The sequence below is a fragment of the Fukomys damarensis genome, unplaced genomic scaffold, assembly GCF_012274545.1.
Source record: "Fukomys damarensis isolate Sample0158 unplaced genomic scaffold, DMR_v1.0_HiC HiC_scaffold_30, whole genome shotgun sequence".
NCBI classification, from domain to species: domain Eukaryota; kingdom Metazoa; phylum Chordata; class Mammalia; order Rodentia; family Bathyergidae; genus Fukomys; species Fukomys damarensis.
Window position 1 is genome coordinate 49390406 of NW_022900942.1, and position 8450 is coordinate 49398855.

Below are 8450 nucleotides of genomic sequence, written 5' to 3' on the forward strand. Positions count from 1 at the left end.
AATTGAGAGAAAGCAAAGGAAGGAGAAGTGGCTGATTTCTATGATAATGGATTAAAGTTAAATAATGAGTATGAACTCTTTAGATTAATATAGAGATAGATGCTTACAAAGATAAATATTTATCTATAGTTATAGATACATAAAGTAAATGTGCTCTCTTAAGTGAAAAGCTCAGAAACAATGACAACGCAGTAGCAACAAGCCCCCTCAGTGCCAGGATCTTTGTTCCTAATATCATTCCTTAACAAACAGAGACCATAGGATGGCCAAAATTACACGAATTAATATCAAGCATTTTGTATTTCCAGACAATAAGAAGGTACTCAAAACAAAACCCATTGAAAATAGAAAGGCAAAAAAGGAATAAAAATCACCACAGTGATACAAATATCCTAAAAGCTCATAGAAGACAACTGGAGGAACATGCAATGACAGAAGCTAGAATAATTTGAGTAGCAAAACAGCTTTGGATTGCAATGTAAAATATAAACAAATACACATGGAGAGCCCATGGAGATACGAATAATTTAGTAAATAAATGGAGGTGATGAAAAGACTCTCTTGATACAGTTTAGGTATATACTCTGCCCTCAAGATGGGTGTGATGAATTGTATGACAGCTCCACAAAAAGTGTGTCTGTCCAGAACCTTTTGGTATGACCTTATTTTGAAAAAAAAAAAATTGTAGCTACAATGATGCTTAGGATCATAAAATGAGATCATGCCATATTGTCGAGGTGTACCTTAAACCAACAGATATTCTATGAAAAGGAAAGGCAAAGAAAGAGGAAATTGTTCTGGTTAAAACAGCAGCAGAGATTAGAATTTTGTTGCCACAAGTCAAGCAAAGCCTGGGGTTACCAGCAGCTGTAACACACGCAAAGAAGAATTCTGCTTTCAAAAGGAGCATGATCTTTTTGACATTTCAGTTTCATACTTCTGGTCCAGAGATTTGAGAAAGAATAAATCTCTGTTGCTTCAAGCCACTAAATTCTTGGAAATTTATAATAGCAACCTTGGGAAACTAATGCAAAAGACCAGTCTAAGTCCTCACTCTGTTAGTGAAGGATGTGCATGGTGCTAATTATTCAAAGAGAATATCTATGCCCATCTGGGATAACTTAGCATGACCCTGTCCCAAAATATAAACTACAAAGAGATAGGGATGTAGCTCAGAGTGACATTTCTGGATCCAATCCCCAGTACCATGACACGACAGGGAAGGGGTCACAACAGTCAAAAGGTCTGGGCAACTCTTACAGTGAACAGGAGCCTAAGAACATATGATAACTGAAGATGATCTTGTATTTAAGTGGGATCCTGGAGCGGTAAAAGACATGAGGTATATCTAAGTAAATCTGAATAAACAGGGGGCTGTAGTTAATAATATTTTATCTCTATCATTTTATTAATTTCCTAACAAGTAAAAACTGTAATATGTTACAGGGAAAACCAGGCACAAGGTATGTGGGGGATCTTTGTGATTTTCTTTGATTTTTTCTTAACTCTACAACTACCTAAAACATAATGATAATTAAAAAAGAGATGTTACTCTTTTGCTTTTGCACATAAAGGTTTTTTTTAAATGTTTTAAGATAGAATTACATTATAATTATAAAAATTGCAGAAATAACAACTCATGTTGTACATACTTCTAAATGCAAAGAACAAGGAGCTCTCTCTACAATGTACACCATCAATTTAAAACTAAAAACGAATTCAAGCTCAAAGATGAGGTCATGCGCCCAGTATTCAGGTGGGAACATGATCACCTGGGAAGCACGCACAGTCTTCCAAACTGCTCCAGTCACGAAAAATACAAAGATTTCGGCGGTTCTGAAGAATCACACACATCTTGACCATAATTATTTGTTATAATATTTGCGCTTATTTTGTATTTGGAGAGTGTTCATTGGAAGCCAAGCAGTGTAAGTGTATTTCTAGGCACTACAATTTGTGAGAATCACAACAGTCTTCTTTTTATTCTCTTTTCGATTTTTATTGTTATGTTTGCAGCACATAATGATTACTTTCCTTGCGAGGAGTTGATACAGCCACACGCATCTCAATTCTCTTTTCATATTCGTCCCCTTCCTTCCTTCCCTTCCCCTCTGTTCATCTCTTGGTCCCTTTCTCATTTGCAAAACATTTAGCTCCTTATTTCCTATTGTCTATTTCTAACTTTTCTCTTTAGTTGCACTTTGGATTTCTCATAAGAGAAGCCATGCGTTATTTAAGCTTGTGTGACTGATTTGTTTCATGATCTCTCTATGGCCTCATCCGTTTTCCTATAAATTTCTCAAATTTGTTTCTTTAGGGCAGAGTGATGCTCCATTGTGTACTTATAGCACATTTGTTTAACCATGGACAAGATCTAGCTACTATGAAATGTGCTGCTGTAAACATGGGTAAACATGTATCGTTGTAACACGATGTCTTTATTTCAGGCAGATACCTAGAAGGGAAATAGCTGAGAGGAACGGAATGCCTCCTTTCCATTTTCTGAGGAATCTCCACACTGATTTTCATAGTGGTTGTATCAGTTTACACTCCCACTAACAGTGTAGAAGGCTTTCTTTTTCATTGCAGCCTCATAAGCATTTGTTATTTTCTGATTTGTTGACAACATCCAGTCTTTCTGAAATGAGATGGACTCTCAGTGTTATTTATTTCGCTAGCAGTTTTTTTAAATTTTTTTTCTTTTATTGAGTTTATTGGTACATTTTAGGTATACGGTGCAGTTACATTCATCATTGGGATCTTGTACCTTTACATGACAGGTGGTCTTGGTTCTTATATTTTCCCCTTGTCCCTGCCCTCCCTTCACCCCCTACCCCTCCCCATTTACAAACACTTTATTTCCATTTTTACGTTTTCTCATATGTTTTCACTTATTACCTTTCCCCCTCCCCTCTCTAACAGTTTTTTAACGGGGCTACAATGTTCAGAGATTCAAGCCCAATGCCTTTTGGGGTTTCATACATAAAACAAGAATAGAGATAAAATTTGGTTTAGAAACAACTGTGACTTTTACAAACAATGTAATCCCTTCAAGTGCTGCATGATGTGTACAATGGGAAAAATCTCCCATATGGACACTACATGTGCTTCATCAATGCATTTTTATTCTACAAAGGAGGTGTTACTTTTTAAAATTACTTTAAATTATTGTATCAGATTGAGGTTACCAGGTTTGACTAAATTTAACTTTGAATTCCCTGCATGCAAACTATCTCTGGAAGAACATAAATAGGACACATATTCTGTACACTTCTGAAAACACTGTGTATCCAAGGAAATCAAGAAATGAAAGTCACTTAGCTCTGATGGTAGAGCTCTGCCTCAAATCTAAGATCTCAGACTTTGAAGTCCGCTTTACTTTAGAAGTCACCGTAGACATTTAACCAAAAATTATAATACACTCAGTGTTTCAAACAAGGTATATTATGCTTATGGCAAATCCACTTGATTATGTGAAACAGTAAAATTCAGATAATCGAAAGCATCTAGGCTCTGGTTAGAGGACAGTGGTGAGAAGAGAACCATGGTATAGACACAGAACATGCAAGATACATGGTCACTGGGACAAAAACAAAGAACGACAAAAGTTCTTATACCCAGAATTTAAAGGAGAAGAAGTTCACTTTGGTTCCAGGTTCCAGTACGTGGTCAGCTGGATCTCAGCAGAAAGGGCATGGTGGAAGAACAGCTGCTTATCCCATGGTATCCAGGATGCTAAGAGAGAAGGGGGAGCCAGGGACAAGAATACCTCCATCCAGTTCACACCTTTCCTGAGCCACCTCCAACCAGGCCCTGACTCCTAGCAGCACATGCAACTGCTGAACTCATTGAAGGAGGTGTCCACTGAGGACTACGGCGCCCCATGATCCAATGGTTTTCTTAACAGATGAGACTTCACAAAGTCACTGAAGATCTTAACACATGGGGAAGAAAATGAGTCCAACTCACTTCTGCACCTGTTCAGAGATCTATAGGCACAAATAAAATGAGAAGAAAATAAATTCAATCATTCACATAAGGATATTCACTGTTCTGTCTTTTATGAGCTTTGTTCAGGGTCTCTGGCCAAGGAGAATCAATAGTTTAAAGGCCTAATCTCTAATCTAATCTGTTATATTTTTCACTATTTTACAACACAGAAGATCTGAAGAATGTACTTAGCTCACTTTATTACAGTGCATTTTAACACTGCAAAAGTTAATCATCTAATATCTGAAATACCCTCTTTTAAAATTATAACCCTAAGTACTTATTTCCAAATCATGAGTAGAAAAAAGAGAGAAGAAAAACTTGAAATTATTAAATTATGTATTAGTAAAATATTCATGAAGGCAACTATTTCTCAATTAACCAAAATCTTCTTCAGTGACTAGCTGTGAAAATTCAAGTTATCTGAACGATATTAAGAATATAACAATATTAATTGAATGAAATGTTTATATAAGGTTGACTCAACATAAATTTGCAACCTATGACTCTACATATATCTAAACAAATATACAGCATATATTTAGAATGACACATATGTGTTCAATAGTGGAAATTTTCTCTTAAGAAATGTATACTCATGGATTCTATAAGAAAAAATAAATAATTACATAACTCTAGTTGATTCAGCATAAGAGCTGATAACAAGATGGAAAATAAATTAGAGATAAAAGCCTTCACTTTTAACCAGCAGGACACATTTTCATTTTAAGTGAAATGCTCTTGAGTTAAAAGGCTAATAGAAAATAATTATTAAGTGCATTAAAATTCATAGGCTGGATTTTAATTTGCTAAAAAAATTTGCTTTTATCCTCCTACTTAAACAGTCTATGTGGAGAACAAATACATTTAAAAGATAAAATGGAAGAGACAGAAGCTCTGCAGCTGACAATAAATTATAAAGGCCAGAGAAAGGAGAAATACTACTTGCCTGTGTGCAAAACTATGAACTCAGTTTATTTTATGCGCTTATAAAGTCCCAAACCATATCCTTTCCCATAAGTCAAGCAAATATTTTCTCTCAATTTAAAGTCATCTGTCCAGGGATAGTCAAGTGATACATTTCATTTTCTACTCTTCTTCAGGAATTATGAAATTCTTCATAGATTATTAAAGTTCTACTCCATATTAGGGTACAGTAATAGCAGATGACAATCATATACTCTGAATCTCTAGACCATCAGAATTATCTATGTTGCCTAAATATATATATGTGGACTCTTGGGTCCTATTCCTACACCCATTCTGATGCCAGAGACAAAATCTACATTTCCAACATGTATCCATGTTGATACATAGCACACTAGGACTTAAAGAACTTTACTCCAGATTGATATGATTAATCACAGTATAAGATCTATAATTATTGATTGAGAACTAAAACTAGAAACAAGCCTTGAAGGCTTGACAAGGTAACACTCTAATTTTGGGTATTTATAAAGTTAAATAAAAATATCTCTAAAAGTGTAACAATATAAATTAAAAAGAGCAGTATGGGTTGTTCTCAATTAGATTTCAGTCCTGTTTGAAGATTGAAAGTCTCCCTTCCTTCCTTCCTTCCTTCCTTCCTTCCTTCCTTCCTTCCTTCCTTCCTTCCTTCTCTTTCTTAATAAAAAGTGAAATTCACTAATATTACTAATATTGCTGATTTTGAGATCAGAAAAATATAAAAGCACCATATTCTCTGTTTTTTAGCTGATTGTTATGCTTGTATTCTTCTCTGGTAGATAATTCTATAGAGAAAAACAAAGAAGGTAAGATGAACTCAGAGAAATGTGTGGGGAAGTCTATTGTATACTGGTGATCAAGGAAAGAGAAATGAAAAGAGATTTCCATTTGTCTTTAGGGTCACATCTTTCCAAAGTCAAGATCTGACAGTAACAAGCCAAACCAAAAGGTTGATATAAAGACAAAAGACATGTGACTAAAAAGTAAAGATAATAAATATTTAATTAAAAGACTAAGTAACTGTTTGGTTTAAAAAAGAGCAGTGCAGAAATTAAAAAACTCTGAGACCCAAGACCTCCAAATCCTCCAAAACTTCTTCCTTCCTTTACAACTAACAAACCATAAGGTCCCAGGCTTGAATATGATTTCAAAATTACTGAAGAATTTCCTAGTTTGCCTGTTCAGAGCAATCATTATAGGTCAGTGTGGTTCAATCAGAATTTGAAAATTTGCCATAATACCATAAGTGCCTTTTTCTTCATTTTTCTCTTGCCCCTAAATTACTTTTTCACACTGCCCTTTCAAAAATTTGATTTAATATTGGCTTCACTTTTGTGAGTTGCTTTTTTAATCAAAAGATATTGCCATCTTACATATCTCTGACCTGGTTGTTCCTTGAATGCTAAATGGTCTTTCTTTATATTGAGGAATCTCAACCTCCATCTTTTCTTGTATTCTTTTTTTGGGAAAAGTTACCTTTCACAGCCCTAACAACTATTCCAGGTTGTTTTCTCTTTCTTCCTAAACAAAGAAATACAAGAAGTCTCATAGGCTTTAGAAAATTGCATTTTTTTTATTGAATATGGTCACTGCAACAATTCAAACAGTAGAAAAAAGTATGCAGTAGTGTCCCCTGTTCCTCTTACCCTGCTCATATGAGCAGTGCTAGTTTGGTGTGTCTCTGTCTCCACTCTTCTCTCAAAGTTTTTGCAAACCTATGCAAATGATGACTTACATATTTGATCTTTATACTTCTTTTGGTTTATGTTTTAAAACTTCTTTGAACTAGAATTACAATCTATTTTTTCCTTGTGCTTTTCTATATTTTCATTTAAATCATACAGTAGGGACTTTGTCTCATCTATTTGTGAACCTGCCGGTTGCATTTTATCAAGCCTTTCCCTGTTGTACTGCAGCTGACTTCCCTCTGGCTGGTACTGAGAGATGTCTATGTACAGTCTAACTTCGTTTGCAGTTTTCTCTTTACTAAGACTTAAAGGTGACTGGATCTTATTCAACAAGTGTTTGTCACCAAATGCTGCTGTGGTTTGGATAGGACTCGTGGAACACTAGTGTAAGAAGAACTCTGATATAATGAGAAAAAGATTCTAGGATTTGTGGAGCCAGTAAGGTGTGTTGTCAGTTTACTTGTGAATTCAAAACGTCTCAGAAATGTTGTATTGAAATTTTTTTTCCTGATCCAGTGCTCTTTGGCTGGTCATTCCTAGGCCTACAAAATCACTGCTTATTCAGAGCAAAATGATTTTGCCTACAAATGTGTTGTTCAAGAGCAACTTCAGTAGTTAATTAGCTAGATGAACAGTGTATGTAAAACAGATTGAGCAGCCACTGGGTGGCAGTAGAAATTTGATAAATATACTGCATAAATATAATTTCTTATTTTTTATTCTAATTCTTTTCTTAACACACCAAAACTAGCATCAGTTTTGACAAAAATGCGATAGATAATATTCATGTGACTTATCTCCATGATAATGTAAACTAGCATAGCCAATGTTAATAAACACTGAAACAATAAAATTTACTACCCAATGTCCTATGAATATAAATTTTTAATGTTTCTCAGGATGAGTATGTAGATCAACATAGGTTGCATTCCCAATTATTAGAGTTGCTTTTAATAGCTTTATAGATCTTTTAACAGAAGTCATACATTCAAAAGAGAATTTCTGAAGAATTTAGAGAAGACAAAGAATAAAATACTCTGTGTCAAATTTAGATTTAAACCCCAATACTCTTTTGCTTTTTAGACAGTGTATTTTTTCAAGGTATAGTTGTTTTTAACAACAATAAGCCCCTTTTACATAATTTTCCAGCTGCTCTTTTTCATTTGATATACTATAATTATATCCCTTTATCAATAAATATCCTTTTGCAATACTGCTTCGTGATTGCATAACATTCCTTAATACTGCCACATCAGTTTATATAACCAATCTCTTTTTGTTAAATATTTGTCTTTCAGTCTGCCAATGTTAACTGACCAGTTAGTATTTTATGTATGGGAAAGTTCCTGGAGCAATGCCATTTGTAGCCTTTTGATCAGAACTTTCTGAAGCTCCTCACTGGTGAGATCCAGAACTCTGCATTTTATAACAAGAAGCTGAGCTTTGTCAAAGTACAGTGAAGTCTCAGAATCATTAGTGCTCTGAATAAAACTCTGTAGTCGGAGATGTTCAACAATAATGTTAATAGAAAATGTACAAGTATGACAGAGCAATTATATTTCACCTGTCTTCATTTCCTCCTGTATTCAATAGATATAATCATACAGTAGATCCTAAGACTTGGGAAATTTCAAGGGAACACTAGTGTTTATCAAGTGTCCATTTTCAAATTTTAAAATGCGGGCTTTGGAGATATTGTGAATAAGAATATGCTGCTCTCAATACTGGAGATTATTTATTGTGAGCATAACGCATGGCAAGCATTATGCTAATCAGCTTACACGTTAACATAAATGCATCTTCACA